The 19,148-nt window shown below is 42.7% G+C and overlaps 1 pseudogene; it reads left to right on the plus strand.

The window, feature by feature from the left end:
- Positions 1–16,709: 16,709 nt before the first annotated feature.
- Positions 16,710–19,119, plus strand: LOC145875785 (E3 ubiquitin/ISG15 ligase TRIM25-like; annotated as a pseudogene).
- Positions 19,120–19,148: the final 29 nt, after the last annotated feature.

The following is a 19,148-nucleotide window of genomic DNA, read 5'->3' on the forward strand; positions in this document are numbered from 1 at the left end:
ACACCTGAGAGAGCTGGACCTGAGTAACAATGACCTGAAGGATTCAGGAGTGGAGCTGCTCTCTGCTGGACTGGGGAATCCCCACTGCAGACTGGAGACTCTGAGGTCAGTATTCCTGTAGTTGGTCAACAAGTGATAACTGTTCACCAGATCCACATGTGTTTACCAGACACACATAGTCCACACCATATGTGTTTGGACAGTGAAACTTACAGTTTTAAATGTGGTGCTATGATCCAGCATTTTGGATTTGAGTTGTTTCATATTAGGTGACCTTACAGAATGTCACCTTTTATTTGAGGGTATTTTCATACATAGCTGTTTTACCATTTACAAATTAAAGCACTTTCTGTACGTAGTTCTCCCATTTGAAGAAGTCTTAATTATTTGGACAAATTCACTTATATTGTATTAAAGTAGTCAGAAGTTTAGTATTTTGTCCCATATTCCATGCCTGCAGTGATTACATCAAGCCTGTGATTCTACTAACTTGTTGAATTCATTTTGCAGTTTGTTTTGGTTGTGTTTTGGATGATGTTTTTCCTAATAGAAACTGAATGGTGAATAATGTCCTGTCATTTTGGAGTCACTTCACTTGTATTGTCAGTAAGAATAGAAGATGTTTCTGAACACTTCTACATTCATGTGGATGCTACCATGATTATGAATAATCATGAATGAATCATTAATGATGATGAATGAGAAAGTTACAGAGGCACAAAGATCAGACCTCCTCTGTTATTGGTGTTATTCTGTATACTTCTGGCCCTTCTTTGGACACTGTGTTAACTAACCTCTAGACGAGCTTCAATGCCATACAACTCTCCTTCCGTGGCCTCCAACTGCTCTTAAATACAAGTAAAACTAAATGCTCTTCAACCGATCGCTGCCTGCACCTGCCCGCCTGTCCAGCATCACTACTCTGGACGGTTCTGACTTAGAATATGTGGACAACTACAAATACCTGGGTGTCTGGTTAGACTGTAAACTCTCCTTCCAGACTCACTATTAGCATCTCCAATCCAAAGTTAAATCTAGAATTGGCTTCCTATTTCGCAACATAGCATCCTTCACTCATGTTGCCAAACATACCCTTATAAAACTGACCATCCTACCGATACTCGACTTCGGCGATGTCATTTACAAAATAGCCTCCAATACCCTACTCAATAAATTGGATGCAGTCTATCACAGTGCCATCCGTTTTGTCACCAAAGCCCCATATACTTCCCACCACTGCGACCTGTACGCTCTCGTTGGTTGGCCCTCGCTTCATACTCCTCGCTAAACCCACTGGCTCCAGGTCATCTACAAGACCCTGCTAGGTAAAGTCCCCCCTTATCTCCGCTCACTGGTCACCATAGCAGCACACACCTGTAGCACGCTCTCCAGCAGGTATATCTCTCTGGTCACCCCCAAAGCCAATTCCTCCTTCGGCCGCCTCTTCTTCCAGTTCTCTGCTGCCAATGACTGGAACGAACTACAAAAATCTCTAAAACTGGAAACACTTATCTCCCTCACTAGCTTTAAGCACCAGCTGTCAGAGCAGCTCACAGATTACTGCACCTGTACATAGCCCATCTATAACTTAGCCCAACTACTTCTTCCCCTACTGTATTTATTTATTTATTTAGCTCCTTTGCACCCCATTATTTCTACTTTGCACTTTCTTCCACTGCATATCTACCATTCCAGTGTTTTACTTGCTATATTGTATTTACTTTGCCACCATGGCCTTTTTTTGCCTTTACCTCCCTTATCTCACCTCATTTGCTCACATTGTATATAGACTTATTTTTCTATTGTATTATTGACTGTATGTTTGTGTAATACCCTTGTTTGAACCAAGTATTGAGTTTATTTGTTATAATTAATTGGTATTATATTTAAAAGATGACTGAATTGCTCCTAAACTGTAATGTTGTTAATGCATTATGCTTTTTGAAGTAATATTTATTTAATGTATAAGTGAATAGTTTGTTTTACTTTGAAGTTTACGTTTTGACCAATAAGGTCGCTTGTTAAGTTGTGGCCAATGGGAGTTGACCTGGTTAACGGGAGGGAAAAAGACATTGATGAAAGGATGGACGTTTTACCTCAGGACGGTTGGTGAAGAAAAATTATAAAAGAAGACGACAGAACTACAACAAAACCCATAGCTACTAAGACATGAAGGGAAATACATGTTTTATTTAATAAAAGAGTTGTTATAATTTAGTTAAAACTTAGTAAAGACTGAAGCTACCGTCTCGTCGTGTAGGTATTAGCCAGCCTAGAGGTTAGCCTAGCATCGTGTGACACCGGGAGATAATTGCTTGGGAAGCTTAACGAGTTCGTGTTGCCATGGGGATATCGGTTACTAAGGAGTACTGTCTGCATGGGTAGCTGTGCTGCCTTGGACTTGGTGAGGAAACCTGCATGGAACTGCCATACTTCGCTGAGGGAATATCTACCAAGTAGTGAGTAAGCACAATGTGAGGTGATTATAAATAAATACATTGGTAATAGTGAGAGGTTAGCATGTTTTGTTGTATCCTCTGTTAGTGGTAATGGTGAGAGGTTAGCATGTTTTGTTGTAGCCTCTGTTATTGGTAATGGTGAGAGGTTAGCATGTTTTGTTGTAGTCTCTGTTATTGGTAATGGTGAGAGGTTAGCATGTTTTGTTGTAGCCTCTGTTGTTGGTAATGGTGAGAGGTTAGCATGTATTGTTGTATCCTCTGTTATTGGTAATGGTGAGAGGTTAGCATGTTTTGTTGTATCCTCTGTTATTGGTAATGGTGAGAGGTTAGCATGTTTTGTTGTAGCCTCTGTTATTGGTAATGGTGAGAGGTTAGCATGTTTTGTTGTAGCCTCTGTTATTGGTAATGGTGAGAGGTTAGCATGTTTTGTTGTAGCCTCTGTTATTGGTAATGGTGAGATGTTAGCATGTTTTGTTGTAGCCTCTGTTATTGGTAATGGTGAGAGGTTAGCATGTTTTGTTGTAGCCTCTGTTATTGGTAATGGTGAGAGGTTAGCATGTTTTGTTGTAGCCTCTGTTATTGGTAATGGTGAGAGGTTAGCATGTTTTGTTGTAGCCTCTGTTATTGGTAATGGTGAGAGGTTAGCATGTTTTGTTGTAGTCTCTGTTATTGGTAATGGTGAGAGGTTAGCATGTTTTGTTGTAGCCTCTGTTATTGGTAATGGTGAGAGGTTAGCATGTTTTGTTGTAGCCTCTGTTATTGGTAATGGTGAGGGGTTAGCATGTTTTGTTGTAGCCTCTGTTATTGGTAATGGTGAGAGGTTAGCATGTTTTGTTGTAGCCTCTGTTATTGGTAATGGTGAGAGGTTAGCATGTTTTGTTGTATCCTCTGTTATTGGTAATGGTGAGAGGTTAGCATGTTTTGTTGTAGCCTCTGTTATTGGTAATGGTGAGAGGTTAGCATGTTTTGTTGTATCCTCTGTTATTGGTAATGGTGAGAGGTTAGCATGTTTTGTTGTATCCTCTGTTATTGGTAATGGTGAGAGGTTAGCATGTTTTGTTGTAGCCTCTGTTATTGGTAATGGTGAGAGGTTAGCATGTTTTGTTGTATCCTCTGTTATTGGTAATGGTGAGAGGTTAGCATGTTTTGTTGTAGCCTCTGTTATTGGTAATGGTGAGAGGTTAGCATGTTTTGTTGTATCCTCTGTTATTGGTAATGGTGAGAGGTTAGCATGTTTTGTTGTAGCCTCTGTTATTGGTAATGGTGAGATGTTAGCATGTTTTGTTGTAGTCTCTGTTATTGGTAATGGTGAGAGGTTAGCATGTTTTATTGTAGCTTCTGTAACTTTCTCACTATTATTCATGATTCATTCATGATTTTTCTTAATCATGGCATCATCAGGATGCTTTTAGTAGTGTTTAGAAACATGTTATCTACTCACTTGTAAATAAAATGACTCCAGTCACCATCTGTAATGAACACGATGGGAGACAGAGAGCTGGTTTCAAGCGCAGGGCTCAGCAGGTGTTTATTGTAAAGGACCACAGGAGGAGGCAGGTAGCTGGGTCCAGGGGCAGGCAGAAGGTCATACACAGGGGGTCCAAAAAGGCAACAGTACAGGCAGGGAAACGGCAAAAGGCATCATTAGTGAGGCAGGCAAAAACTATCATTCACAGGAGGATTATATACTGTCACCTCATATGAAACATTTGATCTGAAATCCAAAATGTTGGAGTACAGAGCCACATTTAAAATGTTATCTTCACTGTCAAAATAGATATGGTGTGGACTGTATACTCAATACAATCTAAATCTGATACCTCACTGTCTGTCTTTTGACTGATACTGCTTTTAAACTGGTCTGGTCAGTCTACTCAAATATTTGTACTATACATGTTTCTATCTGCAGGCAAAACGTTGATAATTTGTAATTTAAAATATGATACATTAATTTCTGAATAGATATGGCAGGTTTCAGGACACTGATGCATCTGAATATGTTGAAGAAATATACTGCCACTATTTTCACCACCAGAGAATAGCAGTGTGGTTTTAATATGATTTGACTCTTTGCAGGCTGTCAGGCTGTCTAGTCACAGAGGAAGGCTGTGCTTCTCTGGTCTCAGCTCTGAGGTCAAACCCCTCACACCTGAGAGAGCTGGACCTGAGCTACAATCACCCAGGAGACTCAGGAGTCAGACTGCTCTCTGCTGGACTGGAGGATCCACACTGCAGACTGGGGAAACTCAAGTATGTACAGGGTTTATGTCAATGTTCATATCAGACATGTTGGACTTTTCAGGCTAGTTAAGACAAACATTCTGACCACCACTTGGACAAAGTTATATGCTGACTGTGTGTGTGTTTGTCCTGTGTGTGTGTGTGTGTGTGTGTGTGTGTTTGTCCTGTGTGTGTGTATGTCCTGTGTGTGTGTGTATGTCCTGTGTGTGTGTGTATGTCCTGTGTGTGTGTGTATGTCCTGTGTGTGTGTGTATGTCCTGTGTGTGTGTGTATGTCCTGTGTGTGTGTGTATGTCCTGTGTGTGTGTGTATGTCCTGTGTGTGTGTGTATGTCCTGTGTGTGTGTGTATGTCCTGTGTGTGTGTGTGTGTGTGTATGTCCTGTGTGTGTGTGTGTGTGTATGTCCTGTGTGTGTGTGTGTGTGTGTATGTCCTGTGTGTGTGTATGTCCTGTGTGTGTGTGTGTGTGTATGTCCTGTGTGTGTGTGTGTATGTCCTGTGTGTGTGTGTGTCGTGTGTGTGTGTGTGTCCTGTGTGTGTGTGTGTGTCCTGTGTGTGTGTGTGTGTCCTGTGTGTGTGTGTGTCCTGTGTGTGTGTGTGTGTGTCCTGTGTGTGTGTGTGTGTGTGTGTGTCCTGTGTGTGTGTGTGTCCTGTGTGTGTGTCCTGTGTGTGTGTGTGTGTGTGTGTGTGTGTGTGTGTGTGTGTGTGTGTGTGTGCGCGCGTGTCCTGTGTGCGTGTCCTGTGTGTGTGTCGTGTGTGTGTGTGTCCTGTGTGTGTGTGTGTGTGTCCTGTGTGTGTGTGTGTCCTGTGTGTGTGTGTGCATGTCCTGTGTGTCCTGTGTGTGTGTGTGCATGTCCTGTGTGTGTGTGTCCTGTGTGTCCTGTGTGTGTGTGTGTGTGTGTGTGTGTCCTGTGTGTGTGTGTGTGTGTGTGTCCTGTGTGTGTGTCGTGTGTCCTGTGTGTGTGTCCTGTGTGTGTGTCCTGTGTGTGTGTGTGTGTGTGTGTGTCCTGTGTGTGTGTGTGTTTCCTGTGTGTGTGTGTGCGTGTCCTGTGTGTGTGTCCTGTGTGTGTGTGTGTGCGTGTCCTGTGTGTGTGTGCGTGTCCTGTGTGTGTGTGTGTGTCCTGTGTGTGTCCTGTGTGTGTGTGCGTGTCCTGTGTGTGTGTGCGTGTCCTGTGTGTGTGTGTGTGTCCTGTGTGTGTCCTGTGTGTGTGTGCGTGTCCTGTGTGTGTGTGTGTGTCCTGTGTGTGTCCTGTGTGTGTGTGTGTGTCCAGTGTTTGTGTCTCTCCACTCTGTGTGTGTCGTGGACAAAGTTATATGCTGACTGTGTGTGTGTGTGTGTGTGTGTGTGTGTGTGTGTGTGTGTGTGTGTGTGTGTGTGTGTGTGTGTGTGTTCAGGTGTATCCCTCAATGACTGTCTGTTCTTCTGCTTACCGCTACAGTGTGGAACATGGTGGAGAGAACAGAATGAAACCTGGACTTAGAAAATGTGAGTGTTGACTGCTGTGAAGAATATGACTAAGAATAAATCTTAATTCAAGTTAAGTCAAAGACCACCATCATTACTGACTTGGTCATATTAAATATCATCTGTAGTTCTACAGAAGCAGAAATCAGGGACACCAACGTTTACAAAGAGTTGATATGACAGTGTGTGTGTGTGTGTGTGTGTGTGTGTGTGGCATGTTCGTGTTATTGTGAATAAGTGTGTATTATATTACCATACAGTATAACATGTGATCATTCAACAAGTCTCAAGTTACCTTAACTTCTCCTTTTGATACCTAGAAACATCTACATTAAATGAATTAGTGAAAAGTGAGTTATTAACATTCTAATGTGAATGATGATGATTTCTAATATTGTGTCTGGTTTCATCCATCAGATGTCTGTGATCTCACACTGGACCCAAACACAGTAAACAGACTCCTCTCTCTGTCTGAGGAGAACAGAAAGGTGACATGGAGGAGAGAGGAGCAGCCGTATCCTGATCACCCAGAGAGATTTGTGGGATGTAGACAGGTGCTGTGTAGAGAGGGTCTGACTGGGCGCTGTTACTGGGAGGTAGAGTGGAGTGGGAGTTGGGCTGGTATAGGAGTGACATATAAAGGAATCAACAGGAGAGGAAGGGGTAATGACTGTTGTCTTGGATACAATGACAAGTCCTGGAGTCTGTTCTGCTTTGACAACAGTTACTCTGCCTGTCACAATAATAACTCCACTACCATAGACGTCCCCTCCTCCAGCTCCCACAGAGTAGGAGTGTATCTGGACTGGCCAGCCGGCACTCTGTCCTTCTATAGAGCCTCCTCTGACACACTGACCCACCTGATCACATTCACCTCCACATTCACTGAGCCCCTCTATCCAGGGTTTTGGGTTTATTATGTTGGCTCTTCAGTGTCCCTGAAATAATAACTGGACACACACACACACACAGACACACACACACACACACACACACTGAACACACACACACTGAACACACACACACTGAACACACACAGACACAAACACACACAGACACAAACACACACACACACACTGGACAAAAACATACACACACACACACACACACACTGGACACACACACACACACACACTTACACACACACACACACTGGACAAACACACACACTAGACAAACACACACACACACACACTGGACAAACACACACACACACACACACACACACACACACACACACACACACACACACACACACACACACACACACACACACACACACACACTGGACAAACACACACACTAGACAAACACACACACACACACACTGGACAAACACACACACACACACACACACACACACACACACACACACACTGGACAAACACACACTCACTGGACAAACACACACACACTGGACAAACACACACACACACACACACACACACACACACACACTGGACAAACACACACACACAAACACACACACACACACTGGACAAACACACACACTCACTGGACAAACACACACACACATACACTGGACAAACACACACACACACACACACTGGACAAACACACACACACACTGGACAAACACACACACACACACACACTGGACAAACACACACACAAACACACACACACACACTGGACAAACACACACACACACACTGGACAAACACACACACACACACACACACACACACACACACTGGACAAACACACACACACACACTGGACAAACACACACACACACACACACACTGGACAAACACACACACACACACACACTGGACAAACACACACTGGACAAACACACACACACACACACTGGACAAACACACACACACACACTGGACAAACACACACACACACACTGGACAAACACACACACACACACACTGGACAAACACACACACACACACACACTGGACAAACACAAACACACACACACACACACACACACACACACACACACACTGGACAAACAAACACACACACACTCACTGGACAAACACACACACACTGGACAAACACACACACACACACACTGGACAAACACACACACACATACCGGACAAAAACACACACACACACACACTGGACAAACACACACACACACACACACACACACACTGGACAAACACACACACACACACACACTGGACAAACACACACACACACACACACTGGACACACACACACACTGGACAAACACACACACACACACACACACACACACACTGGACAAACACACACACACACACAGGACACACTCTCACACACACACATGCGCATCTTCCTATAATTGTGAGGACCTTGACCCATGACCTCTTACAATAACACCGTTAGTCTTTCCACAAGACTCCCATGACGTTATAGTGTGACGTTATGAGTCGACGTTAAAGTAACATTCTCACAACATACCGCACTTGTTTTATCCTGTTTTAGATGTATCCTCTGTTTAAACATTTAAACTCTTACAATAACAACGTTAAAATACCAATTTGATCATTTCTTGTCTTTTATGTTGGAAAAACAAATTGTATAATTATATGTGGACATACGCTCCATAGTTGTACAAGTATACATGGATATATTGTACTTTTCATAATAAAACATACTTGAAACAAGAAACAGCATGTTAATTGTGAAAACAGTTTAGTTATTGATTTTACATTCCTTCTCCCTGTCTCATGTTGTAACGGCTGTCGTGGTGAATGGATGACAAAACGCAGATGGGATATGAATGCTCATTCTCGATGCAGGGTTACTATAGCAACAGAGTGTTGTGATGCAGGGTCACTATAGCAACAGAGTGTTGTGATGCAGGGTCACTATAGCAACAGAGTGTTGTGATGCAGGGTCACTATAGCAACAGAGTGTTGTGATGCAGGGTCACTATAGCAACAGAGTGTTGTGATGCAGGGTCACTATAGCAACAGAGTGTTGTGACGCAGGGTCACTATAGCAACAGAGTGTTGTGATGCAAGGTCACTATAGCAACAGAGTGTTGTGATGCAGGGTCACTATAGCAACAGAGTGTTGTGATGCAGGGTCACTATAGCAACAGAGTGTTGTGATGCAGGGTTACTATAGCAACAGAGTGTTGTGATGCAGGGTCACTATAGCAACAGAGTGTTGTGATGCAGGGTCACTATAGCAACAGAGTGTTGTAATGCAGGGTTACTATAGCAACAGAGTGTTGTAATGCAGGGTTACTATAGCAACAGAGTGTTGTAATGCAGGGTTACTATCTCTGCTCTCTCTGCTCTCTCTCTGCACTCTCTGCTCTCTCTCTGCTCCCTGCTCTCTCTGCTCTCTCTCTGCTCTCTCTCTGCTCCCTGCTCTCTCTGCTCTCTCTCAGCCTGCTCCCTGCTCTCTCTCTGCTCTCTCTGCACTCTCTGCTCTCTGCTTTTCCTGCTCTCTATGCTCTCTGCTCTCTCGTCTCTCTCTCTTCTCTCTGCTCTCTCTCTCTCTCTTTTCTCTGCTGCTCTCTCTCTTTTCTCTGCTCTCTCTGCCCTCCCTGCTCTCTCTCTGCTCTTTCTGCTCTCTCTCTCTGCTCTCTGCTCTCTCTCAGCCTGCTCCCTGCTCTCTCTCTGCTCTTTCTGCTCTCTCTCTCTGCTCTCTGCTCTGCTGCTCTCTCTCTCTCTCTGCTCTGCTCTCTCTCTCTCTGCTCTGCTGCTCTCTCTCTTTTCTCTGCTCTCTCTGCTCTCTCTGCTCTCTCTCTGCTCTCTGCTCTCTCTCTGCTCTCTCTCTGCTCTCTAAGCCTGCTCTCTGCTCTCTCAGCGTGCTCTCTGCTCTCTCTCTCTTCTCTCTCTCTGCTCTCTGCTCTGCTGCTCTTTCTCTGCTCTCTCTCTCTCTGCTCTGCTGCTCTTTCTCTTTTCTCTGCCCTCCCTGCTCTCTCTCTGCTCTTTCTGCTCTCTTTCTCTGCTCTCTCTGCTCTCTTCTCACTCACTGCTCTCTGCTCTCTCTCTCTGTTTTCTGCTCTCTCTCTCTGCTCTCTCAGCCTGCTCCCTCTCTCTGCGCTCTCTCTCCCTCTGCTCTCTCTGTTCTCTGCGCTCTCTCTCGCTCTGCTCTCTCTGCTCTCTGCTCTCCCTCTGCTCTCGCTCTGCTCTCTCTGCTCTCTCTGCTCTCTCTCTCCCTCTGCTCTCTCTGCTCTCTCTCTCTCTCTGCTCTCTCTCTCACTGCTCTCTCCCTCTGCTCTCTCTCTCTGCTTTTCCTGCACTCTCTCTCTCTGCTCTTTGCTCTCTCTGCTCTCTCAGCCTGCTCTCTGTTCTCTGCTCTCTCTGTTCTCTGCTCTCAGCCTGCTCCCTCTCTCTTCTCTCTCTTCTCTCTCTTCTCTCTCTGCTCTCTCTGCTCTCTCTGCTCTCTCTCTCTGCTCTCTCTGCGCTCTCTCTCTGCGCTCTCTCTCTCTGCTCTCTCTCTCTGCTCTCTCTGCTCTCTCTCTCTGCTCTCTCTGCTCTCTCTCTCTGCTCTCTCTGCTCTCTCTCTGTTCTCTCTCTTTCTGCTCTCTCCCTCTCTGCTTTCGTGTCTTTGGTTATGCCAGATTAAGTGATATGACATGCTATCCTATAAAATCCTTTCTCTGTAATTAATATCACCTGATTAGCTAATCATGTAAATGTAATTAACTAGAAAGTCGGGACACCACGGAAGAGTGTTTATAGAGCCATTATCTTCCGAATAAACTCTTAACCTGATGGGGATAGGGGGAAGTATTTGCACGGCCGGATAAAAAACATACCCGATTTAATCTGGTTACTACTCCTGCCCAGTAACTAGAATATGCATATAATTAGATTTGGATAGAAAACACTCTAAAGTTTCTAAAACTGTTTTAATGGTGTCTGTGAGTATAACAAAACTCATATGGCAGTCAAAACCCTGAGACAAATCCTAACAGGAAGTGGAAATCTGATGTGTGGAATCACTTTCAAGCCTTTGCCATTGAAACTCACAGGGACTTATTAATCATTTAGCACTTCCTAAGGCTTCCACTAGATGTCAACAGTCTTTACAAAGTGGTTTGAGTCTTCTATGGTAGAAACTGACCCAAAGAGAGGCTTGGGAAGTTGGTCACAGGGGGAGGGCCATTACTACTATGACGTCGGCGCCCATGGGAACCCAGAATCGTCCGCCTTGAATATTATTGAAGCTCTGGTTGAAAAAGGCCCTAAAGATTTATGTTATACAACGTTTGACATGTTTGAACGAACGTAAATATATATTTTTTGCACATTCGTGACGACATGTCCCGCGCGCTTCAGTACATTATGAGTAGCCTTTGGAACGCGCTAACAAGAAGGAACTATTGGGACATAAATTATTAACTTTTTCGAACAAAACTACATTTATTGTGGACCTGGGATTCCTGGAAGTGCCTTCTGATGAAGATAATCAAAAGGTAAGGGAATATTTACAATAGTATATTTGATTTTAGATGGTTCCAAGATGGCGCTAACCTGTATCGCCTAGCCTATTTTTCTGAGCATAGCACCTCGTTTATTGCAAAGTGTGATTTCCCAGTAAAGTTATTTTTAAATCTGGCAATGCGGTGCCAAATGGCCAAGAGGAGAAGACTGGGGGACACATGATGGAGGCAATGTCTGAAACCTATCGTCTTCACTCCTTTGAGTACCGGACTCCGGTTGCTTGGATGGATAGTCATGCTGTAGAGCGTGACCATTCTGGACTTCCTCCAGATGGTACCTAAGGGTGGTATTCTGCTGCATGGCAGAGTCCACTTGAGTACTTAGAGTACTGATTTTTGGACACGTGAGTGTCGCACTTGCTCCTTTCGGCTATAAAAAATGATACAGCTGTCTTTCATAAGAACAAACTGAACTAACTGCTATCTTGAAATGTTGAAAAAGTGTTTTTAAATAGGCATCCTATCATTTGAAAATTAGTCGAAAGGCTAAGTGATTCTCCTCCTGACAGGAAGTTGACAGTCTTCAAACATAGTGCAAAAAAAAGTGGGTATGAACATAGAATATTTTTGGGTCAAAAAAAAATAATATACAGCTGTCTTTAATAAGATCAAACTGAACTAACTGCTATCTTGAAATGTTGAAAAAGTGTTTTTAAATAGCTCAGTCTTATCACTCAATATGAGTCAAAATCTGTCACTTCCAGGAGTGCTCATTTTGTCAAAAATGAAAAAAATAACCCAACTCAAACATCTGCTACCTTGAAATGTCCAAAAAAGGTATTTAAATGGGCCTACCAGACATCTTCTGGAGAGAAGAAGGCTCGATCTTCTCTCAAGAAGGACAATCTTCATACCATAAGATAGTTCTTCTTGAGAGAAGATAATGAGACGGTCAGGTAGAGAAGACCAGACAAATGGTCCACCCACACAGACCTTGTGGTGAAGAAATCAGAACAGCACCTCTTCAACCTCCGGAGGCTGAATCCACAGTGTCGCAACCACAGGGCTCTCCAGAGGGTGGTGCGTTCTGCCCAACATATCACCGGGGGCAAAGTGCCTGCCCTCCAGGACATCTACAGCACCTGGTGTCACAGGAAGGTCAAGAAGATCATCAAGGACCTCAGCCACCCAGAGGACCTCAGCCACCCAGAGGACCTCAGCCACCCAGAGGACCTCAGCCGCCCAGAGGACCTCAGCCACCCAGAGGACCTCAGCCACCCAGAGGACCTCAGCCGCTGGTCACTTTAATAATGTTTACTGTTTTACCCACTTCATATGTATATACTGTATTCTAGTCCTGGTTCATCCTATATAACTACTGCTGTCCACTTCATATGAATATACTGTATTCTAGTCCTGGTTCATCCTATATAACTACTGCTGTCCACTTCATATGTATATACTGTATTCTAGTCCTGGTTCATCCTATATAACTACTGCTGTCCACTTCATATGAATATACTGTATTCTAGTCCTGGTTCATCCTATATAACTACTGCTGTCCACTTCATATGTATATACTGTATTCTAGTCCTGGTTCATCCTATATAACTACTGCTGTCCACTTCATATGTATATACTGTATTCTAGTCACGGTTCATCCTATATAACTACTGCTGTCCACTTCATATGTATATACTGTATTCTAGTCACGGTTCATCCTATATAACTACTGCTGTCCACTTCATATGTATATACTGTATTCTAGTCATGGTTCATCCTATATAACTACTGCTGTCCACTTCATATGTATATACTGTATTCTAGTCCTGGTTCATCCTATATAACTACTGCTGTCCACTTCATATGTATATACTGTATTCTAGTCATGGTTCATCCTATATAACTACTGCTGTCCACTTCATATGTATATACTGTATTCTAGTCATGGTTCATCCTATATAACTACTGCTGTCCACTTCATATGTATATACTGTATTTTAGTCATGGTTCATCCTATATAACTACTGCTGTCCACTTCATATGTATATACTGTATTCTAGTCCTGGTTCATCCTATATAACTACTGCTGTCCACTTCATATGTATATACTGTATTCCAGTCATGGTTCATCCTATATAACTACTGCTGTCCACTTCATATGTATATACTGTATTCTAGTCCTGGTTCATCCTATATAACTACTGCTGTCCACTTCATATGTATATACTGTATTCTAGTCCTGGTTCATCCTATATAACTACTGCTGTCCACTTCATATGTATATACTGTATTCTAGTCAAGGACTATCCTATTTAATTATTGCTGTCCACATACTATTCTTCAGATATACTACATATTTGATCCATATTACCTATACATCCCTTTACATTTATATATACACTACCGGTCAAACGTTTTAGAACAATTAAGGGTTTTTCTTTATTTGTACTATTTTCAACATTGTAGAATAATAGTGAAGACATCAAGACTATGAAATATCAGATATGGAATCATGTAGTAACCAAAAAAAGTGTTATATTTATATATTTTATATTTGAGATTCTTCAAAGTAGCCACCCTTTGCCTTGATGACAGCTTTGCACAATCTTGGCATTCTCTCAACCAGCTTCATGAGATAGTCACCTGGAATGCATTTCAATTAACAGGTGTGCCTTGTTAAAGTTAATTTGTGGAATTTCTTTCCTTCTAAATGCATTTGAGCAAATCAGTTGTGTTGTGACAAGGTAGGGTTGGTATACAGAAGATAGCTCTATTTGGTAAAAGACCAAGTCCTTATTATGGCAAGAACAGCTCAAATAAGCAAAGAGAAACGACATGAATGTAAAAATTAAGAAAAACCCTTGAATGAGTAAGTGTGTCCCAACATTTGACTGGTACTGTATATATATATATATAAACTCCAGACTGGTTCTCTGTGTATATATATATCTATATATATATATATATATATACTCCAGACTGGTTCTGTGTATATATATATTACTCCAGACTGGTTCTGTGTGTATATATATATACTCCAGACTGGTTCTGTGTATATGTGTGTGTATATATATGTGTGTATATATATACTCCAGACTGGTTCTGTGTGTGTGTATATATATATATATATATATATATATATATATATATACTCCAGACTGGTTCTGTGTGTGTATATATATATATATCTATATATATATATATATACTCCAGACTGGTTCTGTGTATATATATATACTCCAGACTGGTTCTGTGTGTGTGTGTATATATATATATATATATATATATATATATATACTCCAGACTGGTTCTGTGTGTATATATATATACTCCAGACTGGTTCTGTGTATATGTGTGTGTATATATATGTGTGTATATATATACTCCAGACTGGTTCTGTGTGTGTGTATATATATATATATATATATATATATATATATATATATATATACTCCAGACTGGTTCTGTGTGTGTATATATATATATATATATATATATATATACTCCAGACTGGTTCTGTGTGTATATATATATACTCCAGACTGGTTCTGTGTATATGTGTGTGTGTATATATATGTGTGTATATATATATATATATATATATATATATATATATACTCCAGACTGGTTCTGTGTGTGTGTGTGTATATATATATATATATATATATATATATATACACACATATATATATATACACACATATACACACAGTATATACTCAGTATATATATTTATATTCCAGGACTCCAACATTGCTCATCCTAATATTTCTATATTTCTTAATTCCTTTACTTTTTACTGTCACGTCCTGACCAGTAATAGGGGTTATTTGTTATTGTAGTTTGGTCAGGACGTGGCAGGGGGTGTTTGTTTTAGGCGGTTCGGGCTATGTATTTAGGTAGAGGGGTGTTTGGTTTATATGGTTCGGGCTATGTATTTAGGTAGAGGGGTGTTTGGTTTATGTGGTTCGGGCTATGTATTTAGGTAGAGGGGTGTTTGGTTTATGTGGTTCGGGCTATGTATTTAGGTAGAGGGGTGTTTGGTTTATGTGGTTCGGGCTATGTATTTAGGTAGATGGGTGTTTGGTTTATGTGGTCCGGGCTATGTATTTAGGTAGAGGGGTGTTTGTTTTATGTGGTTCGGGCCTCTGATTGAAGGTCCTATAATTAGGAGTTTGTTTGTCATGGGGGTTTTGTGGCAGATTGTTGCTGTGTATAGCTTTGTGCCTTACTGGCCTGTTCTTTGTCCTTTAATAAAAGAAGATGAGTGTATATTTTCCCACTGCGTCTTGGTCTAAACCCTACGACACCTGTGACATTTACATTAGGGTGTATTGTTAGATACTACTGCACTGTTGGAACCAGGAACACAAGCATTTCACTACACCCACAATAACATCTGCTAAATATGTGTATGTGACCAATAACATTTTTATTTGATTGTATTTTTGAAAGTGTTACATAATTCTCAATCCGCTTTGCGTCGTGCCTAAAAACAGCACTTAGCCGTGGTACTGTATATTAGCCATATACTGTCACCACTTCCACCGAAGTCATTTCCTCTCCTTGTTCGGCGGTCGGCGTCACCGGTCTTCTAGTCATTGTCGATCCACTTTTTCATTTTCCATTTGTTTTGTCTTGTTTTCTTACACATCTGGTTTCCATTTCCATCATGAATTGTTGTGTATTTAACCCTCTGTTCCCCCCATGTCCTTGTGTGGAATTGTTTGTTTGTAAGTGCTTGTACTCTGTTACTGGTGCGCATCGGGTTTTGTACCCATGTAGGTTCGTTTTGTATTAAACTGCTCCGGCTATTACCTATCTCTGCTCTCCTGCGTCTGACTTCACTGCCACCAGGTCCGCAATCCTTACATATACCACACCTCCTCAGGCCTTATTGCTTATTAGAACACATAAGTGTATTATAAGGCATTATAAAGGTCATTAAAATAATTATAATATGTACTTCATAGAAAGTGTTACCCTTTATATTCTAACAACTCACATTTTAAGATTCATTATTTCATTTATTCCATGTTATGGGCTCTAACCAAGGAACAAGACTATTTGTCTCCCTCTTGCTGTTGCATGCAGTTCCTCTCTCTCTTCCTCCCTCCCTCTAACCCCTCCCTCCCTCCCTCTAACCCCACCCCTCTGGCAGAACCAGGAAGTCCCTCCCCCTCCCACAAACTCTCTTCTGAGGAAACGAAACTGATCTGAGTCTCTGTGTCGTCTGTCTGTGTGAGAGTGAACAACCGTCCAAATGGCTCAACAGGGAGTTCTGCTGGACCAGGACCAGTTCTGTTGTTCTGTCTGTCTGGATCTACTGAAGGAGCCGGTCACTACTGCCTGTGGGCACAGTTACTGTAGAATCTGTATTGAGGGCTGCTGGGATCAGGATGTTCTGAAAGGGGTCTATAGCTGTCCTCAGTGCAGAGAGACCTTCAGTCCGAGGCCTACGCTGAGTAAAAATAACATGTTGGCTGAGCTGGTGGAGAAACTGAAGAAGACAGGACTCCAGGCTGCTCCCCCTCCTGCTCTGTGCTATGCTGGACCTAGAGATGTGGCGTGTGATGTCTGCACTGGGACCAGAAAGCAGAAAGCCCTCATGTCCTGTCTGGTGTGTCTGGCCTCTTACTGTGAGACTCACCTCCAATCTCACTACGAATCTCCTGCTTTGAAGAAGCACAAGATGGTCAAAGCCACCGCACAACTACAGGAGAAGATCTGCTCTCATCATGACAAACTGCTGGAGGTTTACTGTCGTACCGATCAGCAGTGTATCTGTCTGATGTGTACAATGGACGAACATAAAGGCCATGATACAGTGTCAGCTGCAGCAGAGAGGACTGAGAAACAGGTAAGACCAGAACAACTTGTTGGTGACTGTCTGATAAACAAAGAATTAAAGATACAGTAGGAACTAAGGCTGTTTGAATATGAGATCATTCAAATGAAATAGATCCTCAGCAGAACAAATATGAACACAAACCTTGAGTATATAGATATGTCAACCCAGATTCTCCAGATGTATCACCATTTTCTAATGTCAAACACTATTATCATTCTGAATGCCCTTTTATGAGTCCAAAGTTCAGTCTCAACCTGTTGATACATGTAGTCCTACCATAAAAACTATAATCATTCACATAGCAACAAATAAATATCATTTAGTAAATGGACCATCCATTTGTTTAGATCTTCCTCTCTATGGGCCCTATGTCACATTACTATACTATTGATCTACTGGACTAATAAAGCTTGATAGCTCATTGAAGAGTGATTCTCCACAGAGGCAGCTGGGGATGAGTCAGCAGAAGGTCCAGCAGAGATTCCAGGAGAGAGAGAAGGAGCTGAAGGAGCTCCAACAGGCTGTGGAGTCTCTCAAGGTGAGTATTGTTGACCAGAGGAGACACACCATTTCACCTGTCTCCTCCAGTCAGAGAGAGAGAGAGAAGTAGAGGGGCCCCTATCCAATCCCACTGACCCCACTGTTGGGAACAGGTTGTCACTGTTGAGGCAGTGAAGAAAGTAGAGGAGGATGGGTCAAGGCTGAGGGATCCTGAGAGGATCCCTGTGAGTAGTAGATCTGTGACAGCACAGAGGGACGGGCCAACGAGGGATATATGCTTCAGTAAGGTTGGCTTCTTAGTGTTCATAGCAAATGGTTATCAACTGTACCGCAGAAATGGAATGTAAATCACAGAAAGAAAATGTGTTTTGGTGGCAGCTGCAGAGAAGTATTTGGTCATACTAGATTTGACTTCAGAAGAGTTCCAGGGTGTGTTGAGTGGTGGTGTCCCGTCCTCCCAGGCCGTTGGCCTGGTGCAGGAGCAGATAGGGTCAAAGTAGTGGAATGGGGTAGTGGGTTTTAATGAGTGTAGGGTTAGTTGGCCTGGTGCAGGAGCAGATAGGGTCAAAGTAGTGGAATGGGGTAGTGGGTTTTAATGAGTGTAGGGTTAGTTGGCCTGGTGCAGGAGCAGATAGGGTCAAAGTAGTGGAATGGGGGTAGTGGGTTTTAATGAGTGTAGGGTTAGTTGGCCTGGTGCAGGAGCAGATAGGGTCAAAGTAGTGGAATGGGGTAGTGGGTTTTAATGAGTGTAGGGTTAGTTGGCCTGGTGCAGGAGCAGATGGGGTCAAAGTAGTGGAATAGGGGTAGTGGGTTTTAATGAGTGTAGGGTTAGTTGGCATGGTGCAGGAGCAGATAGGGTCAAAGTAGTGGAATGGGGTAGTGGGTTTTAATGAGTGTAGGGTTAGTTGGCCTGGTGCAGGAGCAGATAGGGTCAAAGTAGTGGAATGGGGTAGTGGGTTTATAATGAGTGTAGGGTTAGTTGGCCTGGTGCAGGAGCAGATAGGGTCAAAGTAGTGGAATGGGGTAGTGGGTTTTAATGAGTGTAGGGTTAGTTGGCATGGTGCAGGAGCAGATAGGGTCAAAGTAGTGGAATGGGGTAGTGGGGTTTAATGAGTGTAGGGTTAGTTGGCCTGGTGCAGGAGCAGATAGGGTCAAAGTAGTGGAATGGGGTAGTGGGTTTTAATGAGTGTAGGGTTAGTTGGCCTGGTGCAGGAGCAGATAGGGTCAAAGTAGTGGGATGGGGTAGTGGGGTT

The sequence above is a fragment of the Salmo salar genome, unplaced genomic scaffold (genome assembly GCF_965601325.2).
Source record: "Salmo salar unplaced genomic scaffold, fSalSal1 ptg000357l, whole genome shotgun sequence".
NCBI classification, from domain to species: Eukaryota; Metazoa; Chordata; class Actinopteri; order Salmoniformes; family Salmonidae; genus Salmo; species Salmo salar.